Source organism: Buteo buteo, chromosome 9 (assembly GCF_964188355.1).
Source record: "Buteo buteo chromosome 9, bButBut1.hap1.1, whole genome shotgun sequence".
Taxonomy (NCBI): domain Eukaryota; kingdom Metazoa; phylum Chordata; class Aves; order Accipitriformes; family Accipitridae; genus Buteo; species Buteo buteo.
Window position 1 is genome coordinate 31,172,941 of NC_134179.1, and position 18,160 is coordinate 31,191,100.

The window sequence follows — 18,160 nt, forward strand, 5'->3', positions numbered from 1 at the left end:
TGTGGTTGTGCTCTCTACTTAGAGTGTGTTTGTGTGAATGCTAGCAAACCTTAACCCTCACTAGCTGGTAAAGATGAGAGGTCTGTGCGCCAGCAGCTGGAGTGAGCCACGAACGTCAGGGGCTCGTGGGTGCTGGTGCCAGCAACTGGAACAGTGCAGGGGCACTGGGGGCTGCTCCTGGAGAGACTGAGAGGGCCAACAGCAGCAGTGACCCAAATATCATGTGTGCCGTATTGCACCAGCAGACTCCAATCCAGCAAGAGAGGAGGAACAGGACTGGGCGACCTGTGCTGTTCATGTTTGTCTGAGGGCTGTGTGCATGCAGGTGGGTGCTGGGAGAGGCAGCACTTTCTCTCTGTGTCAACCTATGCGGCTGGCTGGGTGTGTAGCATGAGCGCACACATGCAGCCATCAGGAATGGGTGCTCAGCCTCTCTTCTGCCTGCACCTGGGGATAGGGAACCGCAGTGGCCTCACATCCATGGGGCTGGGACAGGAGGAGAGTCCCTGGCTCCCAGTGCCCATCAGGTTCAGCTACCACTAACACAGACAATGTTTTCCTCTCCCCAAAACCCATGAGCACCATTGACTTTGATGGATTCCTTGCCACCTTAGTAAATTACCTTCTGTCTGTCTTCACTTCTAACTCATTTTTACCTGCTGCCGTCTGTTCGGGGCACTCAGTGATTTGTGGCCTTCTTACTGCCCTGCTGAGGTCTCTAATCCTGTCTTTCAAATCGTTATCTAAATTGCTTAATTTTCTGTCTGCTTTCTCTTCTTTACCTTTCCTCTTCTCTTTTTGAAGAAAACTGCTGATGTTAATCATAGAAATAAATAAATACATTTATTAAGGAAAAGAAAGAAGAAGCAAGCCTCTGCTGAGGCTCCCGGGCTATACCCTGTATCTAAAACATTTTCCTGGAACAATCTTATTATAATTATCTGTGATTTTTTTTTATTTGTTACAAATTCTCATTCAAATTCTTTAGTATCCCCTAGGTACTGTTGTACTTTTGAACTGAACACTGCAATGTGCAGAAAAAATGCACTAAGTCTTATTTGTAGACTATTACTTAACTTTTGAACAGCTGGGCTTCTTCCCAGCTGTTCAAAAGCCAAATTCTGGCTCCCCAGGAGCAGAAATGTGTACATTTCATTGTAAATCAATTTAAATAGATTGCCTTTGATAGAATAGCAATGCCTGAAATGGAACGTTAACATCTAACAAGAATATCTATTGCCTTTAAGAAAAAGGTGAATCCTGGATACACCACAGCCTTGGTGAATGGGTTTATTCACAGAAATAGCATGGTATAAAAATGAAAAATACAGGACTCATGACTAAGTTAAAAAAAAAAAAAAAAGAAGGTCTGGATATGTTCAGGAGAAACTTGCCTGTGATGAGAACTTTTTTCACGCTTGACCATTTAACCCAGACTCCATATATTCACAGGAAAATGTAAGATTGTTCAGTGAATTCACTGAAGGATGTGGGGGGTCACCTGAATTAAGTAAAGCATGTCAGACTTCTGTGTAAAGTTCTCAATCAGATATCAGAAAACTTTATTTTCTGCCTGGGAGCTAAATTGCAGCATTTTGCTCCAGTGATTAGTTCCAGTGACTAGACACAAAGTTAGTTTCACCAAGCTTGGACTATTAGGTCCTGAAGAGAAGTGACAGAAGGGCTTGAAACCCTGCTGGATTTGTGGGAAAATAAATAATTGTAAGACTCTGGGGCTGCACACCAGGAATTTAATTGAATGCATCAATTTATCTCAGAAAGGATAATGGGAGTCCATAAGAAGATAACGTCTTTCAGATACACCTGTCATAATTTCTAGAACAGTAAGATTGCCCCTGGCCATGATTTGCTTTTTATGGAAAAAGGCATATGTATGCTTTCTGCTGACTCTTTAAAGTTGTTTCAACATATCTGCCTTTATATCTTAGAAAATTCACTGTGAGTGAAGCTATCAAAGTCAGAATCAAAAGCAATTAGCTGAGATACTGCATTTCAGCATGCTTATATATCATTTCCATATGCTTTGCAGGATGTTGATATTGTGACCCATTCTTTTTTTTTAACTCTTCTGCTTAGACTAACACATACATTTTGTTTATTATTTGGAAGTTGTTATTAACTTATTTTTATGTTCCCCCAAAGACTTGTTCCTTATATGATCACATTAAATAATTTGATTGGAAAAATAAACAGGACAAAAAAGAGACGGAAGAGGAAGGTTAAACATGGGAAGGAAAGGTAAAGGAGGGATTGGAAGGGGCACAAACTTAGAAGGGGAGAAGGAAAACAGAGACTGAAGAAAAGAAAGAGGTGAAGGAAAAGAAGATTAGATTCCTTAGTAAGAGAGAAAGAAAAAGTGGTCCAAGCAGAGTCAGTGGAATGAAATCAGAGAGTTCAGGAAAAGCACATGGGAAAAGTCTGAAAAGAAATGTAAAGGGACAGAAAATTGCCAAACATCTTATTTAAAACAACTTTCATATGAAAGCTGTAGATGTGAGGTTTTGCACAAATTCAGCTGAGTGACTTCTAAAGTCAAAAAGGCTAGTCTGATAATCTTGGTAATCTCTTTAGTATAAATGATTGTTTTTCCTGAATGAGTTCCTGGTTTAAAAATATCTTAACTTAAAATGTTTATAGTAGAATCTCCAACAAAAGTCTCAGCAAATTTTTTTCAGAGGTTTATTATGCTTACTTTTGCATCTCTTTCAGTCTAAACTGATCTAACTTCAACTTTAGCTCAAAGCCCTATTAAGCAGATTGAAGAGCCCTCTGTCAAATTTCTATCCTTATGAGGTATTTAGGCTTAGATGAAATAATTTTGATGATAAGAAAAATGATTGAAGTTTTCTGAGTCTTGTTATGAGGCATGTTTTAAAACCTATTTCACGACTCCCTTCTTCCCCTGGCTTTCATTCCTCCTCTTTGTTAATACCCTTCTTCAAAGGTACGCAGTAGTCTGGTAGCACACACAGATGACAGTCTCTTGGGGTTTCTACTCAGCATCTCCTAGCTTACGCACCTAAAGACAGCACTAACATTTTGGCCAAGGATTTAGGTGCAGCCCAAATGCTGCTGGAGGCAGCACTGTGTCTAGGTTTGGGTTACATGGCTGTGGCAATGGCTGTAAGCAGAGCTATTGACTGAGCAAGTCAAGGGAGAGGCAGTTCATGCTCATTTACGTGTGCACCTGTATATCACGCTGTCTTCCAAAATCCTTCACCTGGACATCCATTCTGAGGTAGCAATGCTTGTCCTAGAAGTATGGCATCTTGACTTTATCCCTGAATAGATGTCTTTTCACTTGGGTGTTCCTTTTTGTTGGTGTCGGGCTGACAAGTAATCTACAGCACTGTATGGTATTGACACTATTCTCTTTGTCAACAAACTTTTGATCTCAGAATCAATTACTCTAATTAGTTTGACCATGATGTGTTTTTGTTCATAATCTGTTGCAAATCTTTAACTGTTACTTTCCTTTGATGTATTTAGCTGGTCCGGTTTCAGCCATTCCATTTATTTTGGTCAGAATTGACTGGTATCAGTCTGAAAGACATACAATTACCCAGTCAGCCTAGCTAGCCTCTAAAATGGATGCCTGAAATGTTGCATATCTCCAGCACTCTGGATTCTCCAGAAGTTTCAGAGACCTACGGAAGGTCCCTGTTCCTGGCTCAGAAAGCTCGCTGGCTGTCACTTCAAAGCTCCTCACGTGGGCTGTCATGCCCAGTCTTAGTCATCATTGCTTTTGTATCCTACTGAGTTACTATTAAATTCCTGTCTTTGTCTTCTAGTATTTTTGTCAAATGCAGAACAGAAATATGGAATATTTCTGTCATTCTTTCATTTAACTGGCAGTTCTATAGTTTCTATTTGCTGTGGCCATTAACATTGACAGAATTTATTTTCTTTCTCCTAAACATAAATGTCTTTTATTCTCTTTAGCCCCGTTTACCTTAGATTTTGTCTTTTCTACTTTTTTTTTGGTGTGAATTCACTACAGCTACGAGGCTTGCATAGATCTAATTTTAATTCCCAGTTAAGTAGGTTAAGCAAACTGTTATCCTGTAAAGTCTGCATATGTTCACATCCTGATAGCCACCACTATCCTCTTTCTTCATTCTGATATATATCCTTCACTTAAGTATGTTTTTCCTGCAAAGAAGTGAGGTTTTTTTTGTAGCAAGATTATTTATGTAACTGCCTTGTCATTCTTTCCCTTTATTGAAGAACCTGAGCCAATCTTTCAGCTGCATTTCATAGGAGAGTAAGAAGGGAAATTACTCAGGTTTGTGAGCTGAACAGCAAAACCCAATGCCCATGAAAACAAAACTGTGGATTAAGCATCCTTTTGCACACTAAAAGCACGGGGCAACTTTCAGGACAGAAGAAGGAATAAGGAACTTTTGCATGGAAACTTCTCTGACAGAGGTCCCCATGTCCTGGGAGGTGAACAAGGGTATGTCATTATTTCTTGGGCTCACATGACAGTGGTCTTAGGCTTGTGTAGCCCCCAGGTGAATACAGGAGCTATCCTTGTCCACCCTCCCTTGAAAACACTGCGGTGTCAGACTCGGTGCAATGCGTGTTTCGAGGCTCGCATGGGAAGGGTGGGGGCAAGTGGGTAAGCTGCACTCTGCTCATTGCTACCAACTTGCTCCACACCTGCAGGACGGAAAAGTTGCTGTGTGGGTTGGTTTTGGCTACAAAAGTTGAACGCAAGTCATTTGGAGCACAAAGTGTCTGCTCATTCCCAGTCAACAGAATAGGAAAACTGGTCTTAATGGCATAAGCAAGGCAAACCCAAGACTATTCTTAACTTCTGCTGTGAGATACACAGGATGAGATGCTTGAGAAGCTTAGAGTTTTTCTTCTTTTTCATTCCAACATCAGCATCAGTGTCTGTTAATGTTCTAATCTATCATTTTACAGGGAAAATTTATTGATGCTTCTATTAATTTTCTATTTATTTTATTAGTGGTTTTGACTAAAACTTCCACAAAACTAACCCGCAAATAAAGAGGTAGATTGTAAATGTAAGGCTCCTGCTACCTGATATTGCTTATCTACAGAGTAATATTCCCACTAGTGAATCTCACTGGCAATTATGGAATGTAATTGTATGTGGAGATGAAGGAATCAAGTACCTAATACATAGTGAGGGAATGAAAAGTGATATGCCTTGCAATCAAGCACTACCAGAGCTTAAGCTGTGTAAACCGTTCTTATATAACATTATCATAAAAAAGCAATTAGCATAATTTCTCATTCTTTTTAAAATGGAAAGACCTGTATGACATTTACAGTGTGCCCAGTCAAACAGCTCTACTATAATGACTCAGGAAGTGAAATAGGGGTCTTTTTATTACTTTATGTTAAACATGTGAATTTCAATTTGGAATGGAAATTTGCTGTAATTCACATATGATACGCATACATTTAGTGTTGTAGCAAATAAGTAGGTAGATTTGGCACACCTTTCAGGATGCTACAGAAAGTGATTTCCAGCAGATTTAATATAAAAACAAATTAATTTGATCTCATTCTTGTTGCCAGAGTGCAGAAAAATCTTATTTTTCCCTCTGAAACATGAAATAAGAGTGGATGAGATAAAAATTGCACTGGCAGTGAGAAAGAAAGTGCTTTTTGGATGAGTAGAGCATTACTGTTAGCAATAGAGCATCATATCTCAAATAAAGCAATGGGTAGTTTCCAAAATACAATGTACCATTTGTGAGGGTCGGGGGTAGCATAACCCATCTGGGAGAGGGGTCAGAAGGAAAAGTAATTTGGAAAACAGTGGCATACAGCAAGTGATCCCTGTTATAACTCTCTGGATTTCACTGGGTTAATTTTAACAATGACTTGTCCTGAAATCCTAAGACCACTGAAGGTCCGCTCTGCAGGAAACATGAGATAGGCTTCATCTCTTTCCTCAAATTCCAGAAGGTCTGTTCAGTGACAGACTGAGATGGACTGACCAGGCCTTCATGTCCGTGTAGCAGTTTTCACCTGCATAAAGCAGAATCTAACTTCTCCCAGAACCAAAAACACTGCTCCTGGTTAACTATTGTTTTTTGACACATTTGTCTGCAAAGTGAGATCAATAGGGTGTAATAAGCAAGCTTCATCCCTGAATGGATGTGCAGCAAGCAACTTCCAAATGTATACCTCACCAAGTACTCACGGACATTAAAAGGCTGACAGAATAGATAGGATGCCACTCTAGGTCATCCAGCTTTGATAAATAAGCAGAACACCCTTAAACAATGATAGCTGTTGGCCAGGGCAAAGCAGTTAGTCAAGGTCTGACTGCTAGAAACACAGCAATCTATCACTTGATGAGAAGGCCTTTATCACCTGATGAAGCTGATTAAGAAATCATCTGACAAGGTTATAAAAGAGCCTCCTCCTCCTTTAGTAAACCCATGGTCTGGAGCAGCAGGAGGAGAACAGCAGAGCTGATGGAGAGGCTGCAGGTAGCCTTCATCTGGTGAAGTGTCTCCAGTGTGAGTGGAAGAGAGAAAGGCAGAATGGTCAGAGGTGTGTTTAGCTTCTGTTTCACTGTTTACTCTTTACTGTCTCTCCTAAGGAAAGAATAGCTTTTTGGAAATTCTATGCAAAATGTATTTGTGTGATGTGCTTTACCTCCTGTGTATCTCTGAGGAGATGACCTGTGAATCCACAGTCCCTAGAGTCTCATGCCATGGATTCCCAAGTATCGATGCTGGAGCTTAGACACCCCATGGGGCTTTTGAGATCAGGCAGGAAGAGCACCCCACCTGTGCAAGCTCAGACACTTCTATGTGGTTATAAGGTCTGACTCCAAAAAAAAAAAAAAAGGCAAGATCTATTCTGTGAGAAGGTCCCTAGCCTTTGAAAACTTTGCACTTTTTCATATGCAATTCTGGCTCCTCCTTGCCTATAGTCTAGCTCCTACCAAGGTCTTCTGTCTCATTAGATAAGGAGGACCCAAAAGGATCTGTGGCTTGGGATTTAGACTCATTTGACTTTATTGGGAGTATGCATTTGCTTTTTAATTGGAAAGAGTGCTTGGTTTTGGCTTCCCTTCTGATAGTCAGCTGACTATAAATATAGGGCCTCTTTCAGCTGGAAACCGGGAGGGGTTTCCCTGAAATGAAGGCAGTTGCAGCAGCTTAAATCCCTTTGTGGAAACTGAATTGTTTCAGCCCAGATTCCACTTCATATTAATAGCACTGAGAGCAAAATTAAAGTTTAGTTTAGATCACTAAGAGAGAGGCGCTCATAACTATCCCTGAATAACACACTGTGCTAAAACCATACCAGTAGCTCGGCAGCCTTGAGAGAGCAAAGCCAAAAATACTGCAGCAGCTGTCCTGTTGATCAGCTTGTGCTTATTGAAAACTGTGCAGATCTGACATTTAATAGAAAAATAACCATTTCCCAGTTCATTCACAATTACATGGGGGAGTGGGATAAACTTTGCAATGTGTGCTTGTAAATAAACATCCTTACCCCTGGAGTGAAGCATTCCTAATAAGTAATTAATTGAAGATAAGGTTCTACATCTTGAAAATATTATGTTTTTGTGGGAGCTGACCATTATCCATATCCTGGGTTGCTTCTGTGTTTGCCTCATTTGCTTAAGCAGTCACTGTTTTGAATCCAGATCACATTATGTGTTCTGGGATCAGTACCTTTTCTAACCTTATTATGTAATGGAAATTACCTTCTTGACTGCCACACAAGGAAAAATAAGTTGCGCTTTGGAGTAGAGCCACTGAGCAAAAGTTGCAGGATCTCAGGATTGAAATATAGCCTTGTTATTACGAATAGACTTTTTATTAACTTTGCTTTCTTTTGCACAGGGGTATTTGTCAGTCACCAGGCATCTTGTGCTTTCTGCTTACTATTCACAACTTTGCTTCTTGTATGTGACTGCTTATTTGCAAATCTATTTCAAAATTGTCCTTTCTCTCTTAAACACAACTGTCTTCTGTTACCTATTATGCTGTAGTGTGTATTGCTCTGTCTTTATTTCTCTTGAAGAACCATGTTGTCCATGGTTGAAATGGGAGGGCAGGACTGCCAAGTACAGTGTTCCTTTTCACTTATCTGGACAGAATTCCCTCTTAAACATTTCTCTCTGCCCTATAAGTATCAGTTTGTACAAGAAAAGTACAGGCTGTGTGATGATAAAGACATGAATGTGTGTCCAGTGACCTCCAAGATCTGACTGGGATTATAATTTCCCACAGGTGCTAAAGGAACAGCCCTTTCGCTATTAGTAATGACTGTGTGCTCAGACTTGTGTGCTTCTCCCAATTTTCTTCTTTTTTTTCAAAGTCCATGTTAAAATCAGGGAAGTGGATGATCTAAGATCTTGAGAATCCTGCTGCTTTTTTTCAGGCAACTGTCCCTTAACCCAAAATATGTTTGTGCATGAAGCTGTAAATCTGTATCTGACAGCAGAACCCACAGCTCATTAGTACAAGTGAGGTGCAGATCTCATTGAAGTCAGTAGGGCTGTGGTATTTGGCATCTCAGTTTTCATGCACAAAAGACTGTAAGCAACCTACTGTTATATCCAAGTATTCTGACCTTTCTTAATCTTTTTTGTTTCAAAAGATTAAGTCTGTTCCCAGCTCAGCTGAAGTTCAAAACCATTGAGCTATTCCTTTTATAACTGTCAAGGACCTGAAGGATAACTTTAATGTTTAGTTCTGGTAAGTCAAGGACAATGATCAGCTGTTTCAAAGACTGTGTGCACGCGTGTTTGTGTGTGTGCGCGCGCAAGTGCAGAAAATGTTTCTATTCTGTCAATTCCAACACCATCTGCTTATCTAGAAAATAAAAAAAACCAGCCCTCAAATGTGTTAAGAAATGATGAAAATACTTTGGGTAAAAAAGGATAAATGATGGATTCAGAGTACAGTCACATCAGAGTTTACTCTGAAGGGGTGTCCTAGTGTCTGAAGTCTTAATCAAAGCTGATATTACAATTTATGTCCAATGCCAGTTCAATATATGCACTGCAATGATATATGAAATAAAAATATATGTGCAACATTATATGACAGATATTCCCCTTTGCTCTTAATAAGAAGGTAAGCTATAGACATAGAGAACCCATTCATAATAGGTTCTGGGATGTATACATATTTCTTAGCTTTTAACCTGGAAGACTGTCTTTGTTTTCTTGTAAAGGATTTTGAAGACTGAAGCGCATATGTATTGCAATGGAAGACAGAATGAGACAATATGATTAAGTGATAGCAAAGGTTACTGTGTAATCAGAAGACCTGTTCTCCTTATTTATATGAAATATTTATTTTGTGGAAAGCCAATTTGTTGACCTACCTCTTTCAGTCTTTCCAGACTAAATTGTGTTACCAGCTATTTACCTCCGCTCATCAAAGGCATTATTCAAAACTAACTTTATTTTCTCTCTGCAAAACTCCTTCTGTCTTACCCTGAGTTACCCCCTCACCCTGTTGTTGACTTGGAGATATTTCTTGCTTTGCATTTTTCATTTATCCTAAAATCCATTTCCTATTGTTTGTTGTTATGGCTGGCTCTCTTTTGTGCTGTTTCTTCAGCATTTCTGCCTTCCACTTGCTTCACATTTTTTATTCTTACCTGATTATTTCAGTGGCCAGTTCTCAAATCAAACAATCAAAACCTCTTTTACTATCTACCTAGATATTTCTTTTTTCTATTTGTTTGAAATTTCTTGAATATCTTTACTCTAAATGAATGCACTTGTGACTCCCTGCTTCCTGGTTTACCCCAAATGTATTTCTTTGTTGTATCCTTCAGTCTTAGTTCAGCTAAGGCTTTCTACAACAGTGTATGTAAAGCCCGTATGGTGAAATATGCTATATGAAGTGTGGCAGTCCAGAGGAACCAGGAGACATTAAACTTAGGGTTTATCTGAAACTGTTTGTTTCAGCTGCATGTGATGGATTCAGAGCTAGAGAAAGGTATCACTCGTACTTTACAGCCCATGTCCTCAGTCCTTTCTCTGCCTCTGCACAGCAAGTGTGTGCACTGGCATATTCTTCAGGCTTGTTGCAGAGGTACAGAACAGCTGTGTGTTCATGGACAGTATGTCTGCTTGCTTTGAGTGTGCACGGAAGGGTTCCCTTGCATGTGTGTTTGATGATTGTGGCCTCTTTATATGTTTCCATCTGCATAGGATCCAGAGTCTGTGTAAGCCCGCAAGGGCAGCCTTCCTTTAAAGAAAGAAATGGTAATGCCCATACACATTTCCTGCAGAGTGCCGTAAAAGTTGACACATCTCCCAGGAGGCAGAAGACCAAGATTAAATATCTTTCTCTGAAAAAGTCGGACCAAGATAAAATATCTTTCTCTGAAAAAGCCAAACCCCATTTCTCTTGCAGAGCAGCCTATCTGCTGGCATGGATGAGGACAGAATCTGTTTTTCCTTTGAAACCTCTTCTGGAAATACAACATTGTCGGGAACAGAGGAAACAAGGTAAAGTAAGACTGTCTGCATCACACACCCCTCTGGGAGAAGGTATTTCTGGGTGTTAGTCCCTGCTCTTAATAAAATTTCTATCTTTCTATCCATTGACTGAGAACTTCCCTTTCCCTGTCTTTTGAGGATTAAAAGCCTCAGCTTTTGTTTATGCTTTGCTTTTTACTGTTATGGCTAACTACATAGGAGTTTGCAATCAGTCTCCATTGTATTAGCTATAGCACTCAAAGTGAGAAATTGCAATTACTTGAATCCAGTCAATGAGTGCTTTTGGCACAGGGGTTGCCATAGCCTAGCAAGCAGACTAAGCAGGAGACCTGCAGGATTCTGCTCTTCCACAGCAAAGGCAGAAGACAGTTTTGAGCAATGATGGTTAGTCTGAGGCTTGCATGTACTTCATGGGATATCTTTGGTTACAGTCCCCTGTGTGCAGACTGCAGATCTGTGAGACCATGGTGCAGTTTTCTCCTGGCCCGCTTTCTGTGGAAATGTGGGTACAGGAGGGAGAATTATTATGTAGTGGGATTTGGCCCAAGCACAGGATGAGAGTGCACCCAGGGCGTGCATCCAGGCCCTGAAGCTGGGAGGCACCCAATGGTCACAGCTAGAAATGGAGGAGAGCAAAGGGCTACAGCTGCGACATGCTACATTCAGTTTAAAAATCTCAATTTTTAATAGTATGTAAATCCCAACACATTTTGGTAGTCAGCTTATCTAATGATAGTTGTTTGAAGAGACGACTCGTTCTGGTCTGCTCTGACTAACAGGTCCTGTCTATATTCTCACGTAGGAGTTCAAAGCTGTTTGTGCCTGTGATGTTATGCTCCCTGCCTGCTCAGCATTTCCCTTTTATAGACCATGCTGTAAATAAGCATGCAGTTGGGCAGTCAGTGGAAGCCCTCTTTTCTGGGGCTTTCAATATGCTTGTGTTGCAGGCAGTCAAGCAGCTGAGGTTTGATAGTGTTGGCAGAGATTTTTCTCTCCCATTACAGCAGGACAGTGGCAAGCTCAAAAGCTGAGCCTGAGGCTCTGTTGAATAAAAGGCCTTGTTAGTCCCACAGCTGATCACTTTTCTATAAGACTGTCTGGTGAATTGTCACTTTCTGTCAGCTTTGAGTGTGGATGTTGGAAACACAAAGCCTTACAAATATTTCCAGATTCAAGTCAACAGCAGTAAACCTTCCATAAACCTGTTTATCCTGTTAAAAGGAGCTGTGCATGCTTCCAAGCTACTGGGAAGCCATGTGCCCTTTTTCACTGTGGATGTGCAAAATGCTGCTCTGATCCTTAGATACAGTTTTAGCCTCTCTTCCCATGAATTACTAGTACATGCCTAAGCTTGTCGGCTCACTGTAAAGCTTGTGCTTGGTGACTTAGTGTCATCCCTCTCTTTTCCTGTGAGAAGTGGAAACTTAAACAACTGTAGCTTAGTCCTTGTGCTCTGTTACCGTCAGCAGCCCAGAGTATTTGCTGTCATTCACACCACCTCACTTTGCACTTTGTCAGGATACACATACAAAGTGCACACTGAACACAATTTTGGGAGAAGGAAAAATGGTAAACAAAAGAAATCGAACTGAGTTGCAAAGGCTGTTTTTATTATGTCACTAGCAAAAGTTTATGGGAACAAGGTGAAAGGAAGCACATAACAGGTCTGTTTCCAAGATCTGTTCATACTGACAATTTTTTTGAGCCTTAGAGAAAGAGCAATCTAGCCTGTGCTTGAGTTGCAGCTGTAATCACAACTATAAATAACTGTTTAAAAATCAATTCCAGAAAAATCTCACATATTTGGGAAGGAAGGAAAATGCTCTTTTGCACTTCTACCTTGCATGGGAGCAAAACTGAAATACAAACAAGCAAGCAATATATGACAGTTCATCATGTTGATCTGAAAATTTCCAAGTTCATGGGGGTGCTGTCACCCAAAAGAAAATATGCTTCCACAAACAAGATAAATCAAAGAAATACAGAACTGATGATAAATAAACAGAGCATTCTTACCAAGGTCTCCAAGTGTCTGAGGGAGATCAATGCTCGTAATGTGCAATCCTGCACTAAGAATGAAAATATCAAGGGCATAAAGCAAGCAGGTGGTGTGCAGTACCAAAGAGAAGGAATGAAATGTATTTATAATTTGGCTTCTGAGCCAAGTCAGAAAAGAGCTTTTGGCAATGGTGCATACCAATACTGATAAGAGAACTTCAGAGGATATCTTAAAGATCATAGCTCTTTTCAGAGAGGAAGACAGGGTGGCATTTTGAGGCATGTAATCTAGATTCACTGAGAAACCCACCCCTTTAATGTTTCCTCCTCTTAATAAATAGTATTTATTAAAAAATAACATTGGGACTGTGAAATTCTGGTGCCTCAACTATTTATAAAGGAGAAAAACCGTAAGACAATGTGTGCGTGATATTGATTCTGTAAATAAGACACTTTGACAGGTGTAAGGACTGACATAAACTTACACATACTTCTATCTGGAGTGTTGTCTTTTAAGTGAAATGATGAAGTAGGACCCTCATGCAGTTGTAAACAAGATGAGGTTCCCATCTGACAGGCACTACAATGTGTATGGATTAATTTCCTATAAATACTTCTCATAGCTGTTTCATCTTGGTTGTTTATAAATTAATCAGATTGTAAATAAAGGCTTTAGGCTCCAGGTACTAAATGTTCCCTTCTAAAGAGATTTCAGTAGGAGGTTTGGATCTCAAAAAAAGGAAATTGAATACCAGCTGAAGTTTCCTACTATAGTTGCAATCCAAGGGGAACTGCTTTTCTCCTGTATTTACTGGTCAACTTAACCTTCAATTCAAGTTGGCACTATACACAGGGCCTATGGAAGATGCCTTCTCTTTTCAGTATTAGATATGTATCTTCTTGATTGCCAGCAATGAAGACAAAGCCAGACTCTTGGAGGTTTAGTGTTTGAAGGACAAGAGGCAGTGGATACAATCTGGGACGTAGGATTTTTTTTTCCTTTCTTTTCCATGGGAGTGGGAGGCTATCCTTGGGTCTAGTCAAAATGTGACTGTAGAAGATCTTGCGCGACCTGCTTTTACTAGACCAACTATGAGCTATGATTGGATTAAATAAGTAAAAGAGGTTTCCTTATAACCTGCATAGCTCTGTAATTCCTAATAAAAAGTTAAAATATAAGAAAGTTACAATCACTTACCTGAATCAAATGGTGGAACTGCTTGTTTAGATATTCTTTAACATCTGAAAATGTCCTCTTTATTAATGTATTAGAGCTTTCTTTTGGAAATAGCAAGTCATTAATTGCATTATAGTGTAACTTTCCAGTGTAACAGAAGAGTCAGTGACAGTTCCCTGTGACAGGGAACAGTAATTAAAACATTTGTTTTTCTAGTTAAAGAATCTGAGAGTCACTGTAATGACTCTGACAAAATGTTTAGCTCTGCGTTGTCATGCTGAAAGTGGTAAATAACAAGAATGAGAACAGGACAAGTGCTTGCTGGAGGTTGGGAGGATATCATCGATTGATTCAGAAGCATTGTCTTAGAAGTTTTTTTCTTACATGTGTTTAGTCACTTTCTGAACTCATGTAAAATTTTAGCATTCACAGTTTCCTAGGGTGAGAAGCTCACAGCTTATTGCATGTTTAGTGAAAAATTGGCTCCTTTTGCCTGGTTTGGACAGGCTTTCTGAAATTTCACTTAATGGCATCTACTTTTGATGCTGGAAGAGACAGGGCATTATTTACCTTTCCCATAGCGTGTGTGATTTTACGGATGTCTGTTTTAGCTTCCTTACCAGTAGTCTTTGTTCCAGGCTAAGGTGTTCTAAGCTATTCTTTATATAAATATATATATGTGTGTGTGATGTCTTGGGAAAGATGGTGAGCACAGCTGTGGGGTGGTATTGATGTCTACTCAGCAAAGGAAAGGCTGATGTGACTAGACTTAATTCCTAGAAGTCAGCAATTGCCAATACTTGTACATTTGTATTTATTTTCTGAAGCCTGGCAGGAGGTATTCCTGAGCCCATAAGACTCCTAAACTTACTTCATTGAGAGAGTTCCTCTGTATTAGCACAATCTACCATCTCTGAGGAACCATTGAATCCTGTGTGTGCTGGTTTCACAGTGGTGGTCTTTGCTTTACAGCACCAGAACAGGCTTTCCTGTAAACAAAACAAATGCCTGTTTATCATGAATTTAAGGCATCAGAATGAGAATTTAATCTATAGACTTAACAAAAAAGTGAACATAAAATGAAGCTTTACTCTATGCTTACAAATAAGATACCTTTCTAGCATTTCTATCTCTCTGTCAAAATCTTTTTCTTGTTTCCTTCTTTGATCTGCTTTTCCTCCTCTTTTTCTCCTCCTTTGGTACACGTTTCCCCCTCTCTCCTCTTCCTGTGATGTGCCTTGCATATCCCTCAACTCATACAATGAGTAGTGATCACATGTGGGCTAGATCTTAAATCTCTTACCCCCACCAGTACTGTCTCTTGTTACAAAAGAGGCATTTTTTTCTAAACATGGTTCTTTTGTAGCAGCCATACTTAGGAACTGGCACTCGAGTTTAGATTTTTCTCTTTCTATCCCTGCATGAGAAATGTGAGCAGATAAAACATAATGAGTTTTGCAAACAAAGGGCGTGCCAAATTTATTGATCCATTACAGCTTATACTGCAGTAAGCTAAAATGTGAAGCACTGTGACTCTTGAAATGAACAGGAGCTTTCTGAAAGTTTTCCTACTTATCACAAAATGTAATTAATTCAGTAACAGTAGAGTACATAGAAAATGTGTGCCTTTCTCTGTAGATTATTTTTTTTCTTTAGGATTGGATGCATGATTAACAAGCATGTCCTTTGGCAGATAATGGTGAAATCTGGACTTTTTTTTTCGTAATTGTCCAAAAAACTGTGATGGCCTTTAGGTGCAAAGGAAATAAAATTTCTTTTGGTCACTCAAGCTCAACCAGGAAGTGCCATGGGACAGGATGGATGAGGGGAGCAGTAATGAGATACATAGCCGTTTATTTCTAGGTCACTTATTTGAATCAGATCCAGGTCAATACTACCTGAAATTTCTTGCAAATTGATAGCTGTTTAGTTAAACATGAAATGAGTTGGCATTGCTCCTACTACATTATAATTTCTTTATCTTCCTTAATTTTTGAAGCTGAAATGACAGACATTGCACAAATAAAAGCGACTGCTGGTATAAGTTTTGTTGCAACTGGGTGGGTGCCAATGTTTTATCACAGAAGTCATTCTCTCAGCAAGCACTATCTGCAAGATGGGCCCTGCAGCCAGGTCCTAACATCCCTGCAGAGATGGGAATTTTTTAATTGCCTGGATAAACAACTCCTAACCACAGGGTGAGACACCAGTTGACAGGAAATTCCTTCTTGGATAGTGGGTAGATAAGATCCCTAGCAGCTGCAAGTGTGCTCTCAGGGTAGATGCCATCTGGACCACCATTTCATATGAATCTCCTTAGGAGCACAAACCCTGTGAGTTCAAAGTCTGCACCCTGTTTTCAAAGCACAAACCTTAGTTATTCTCAGAGCCCATACTCCAACCAGTGTTTTCAAGACTTCAAGGTATCCAGCTGTTCTGTCTGCTAAGAGTCTGGGCAGGGTTTCCTTCAAACCCTATTTGCATTCATCAAAGGTTACCAAGCTGGCGATGTTTTGAATGAAATTTTTTCACTGGAAAATTTCTGACCAGCTGTTCTCCCAGCAACCTCTGTTTCTAATGCTGCTTGTATGAAGCTCTAATCTCTCTGAAACTGAAGATCCCAGATGATGGATGAATACAAAATAGTGGAACTAATATTGTGCGTGCTAATCTTCTTGGCTCAAACACTTTAGTTTTTGATGTATTGCATCCTCTAGCCATCGTCTGATAACTGTCTATTTTTGCTAGCTATTTCAATTGTGAGCTCTTTCAGGCATAGATGTCTGCCTCATTTTTCATGCTCAGCATTTTTTTAAAACTCTATAAAATAATAATTGCCCTTGTTATTCCCTGCCATGGAAGTCTTGAGACTAAAAGGAGAGAAGGTCTTGATCTAGCTTTGTGCTCCAACTCTGGCAGCACTCTGACTTTCATCCAGGCACATCTCATTTACTCAGCCCTTATGCGGATTAGATTACAATAGAGGTAAGAGAATATTTATAGCAAATAATTAATGTCCAATGTGGAATTTACTTATTTACTTGTTCCTGATCTGATATAGGAGAACATTTTCTTTAAGGCCTTATTCAGGTGCAATTTAGATTTGTTGAGGTCCCCAGAGTTACTGTTTACTTTCCACTGGGATAAAAGTCAAGTCAATTTGCTGATGTCTTTGTGATGGAGTTCTTTCAGTGTACCAAAAATAAATAAAAAATGATAGAAGGGATTATCAATTTTGGAATATTCTGTTCAGGTAGTGTAAACAAAATAGTGGTGGTCTCCTAAAGTATATCTAAAATAAAGATCCAGAATTGGACATCTTTTACAGCAGCCCAACCATGTTGATTTTATTATGTTTGCACATAATTTGCCAAATGTTTGTCCATTTACAGGGCAGGCTATGCAAGCAAGCTCAGGTACTAGCTTTTGCTCTTGTTTCTCAGTTCACAGGTAATGTGTAGTACTGAATCACAACTGATTCCCCAGAGGCAATTTAGGATGACTTAAATGTTTTTAGTACAGAGTTAACAGGGAGAGTGACTATTAAAGGTGATTTTGTGCGTGCGCTGAGAAATATAAGTTTTGTTCAAGACTTTGTTTTACTTTCTCCAAGATCAGAAAAACTCTGAACCATTTTTTTTAGTACAAACACAGCAGAAGTCTGTAGCCTGTAGAAGACGATTGTAATACATTACAAATCTCGGCATTAAAAAAAGCGGTTTATAATTTGAAGAATGTGTAGGAACTTCAGAAGCTGTGTACACCAAGTCCTGTGGGTCAGGGTCCCAACTGCTAGAGGAATGTGCCTATACCAGGGACCATCACTAGGCACATAGGCTGGTGTAATACAGTTTATTTTCCTCAAGATAGAGTTCCAGGTCCCTAGAGCCAAACATAGTTGAACTTTTAAGAAAGTGATGGCAAATGCTAGATGCTTATGATGTGACAGAGGGTATTACAATGTTGCTGCAATACAGCATGCAGAGCAATTTACAATACCCTTCAAGTCCCTTTATTTCATAAAGAAATGGATCAGGCCATAAAGTGTGGGGGATGTTGGAGGAGTATATGTATCATCATGTGGGCTCAACACAGCTGTGAAAGGTCTGATCCAAAATTGTTTTTTCCTCGCTCAGAACTTCCTGAATAGGAATTTTCATGCTTCAAAATCAGTAACCTGGCACTGACTGAGAGCAGAAACGCTGCAGTGTCCTGTCTTGTGTGTAGGGTTTGCTATTGAGGAGAAACCACTATTCTGGGCAGAGGCAGCCTGGTTTGTCTTCACTGGCAGAGAGAAGATGTACTTTCTTGGTGCTGCCAGTCTATTTGATCAACTTTGTACAAATGAAAGGAGAAAGGAAGGTGCTGATCTAGTTCTGGTGAAAAGCTTCTGACATTTTTCAAGGTCTTGGTGTCTTTTTCAGGACAAAAGCTAGCTTAGAAACACGTGTGCTGGCCAGTGACCTGTTTCGGCATAGCTCAGTCTCAATCATGGT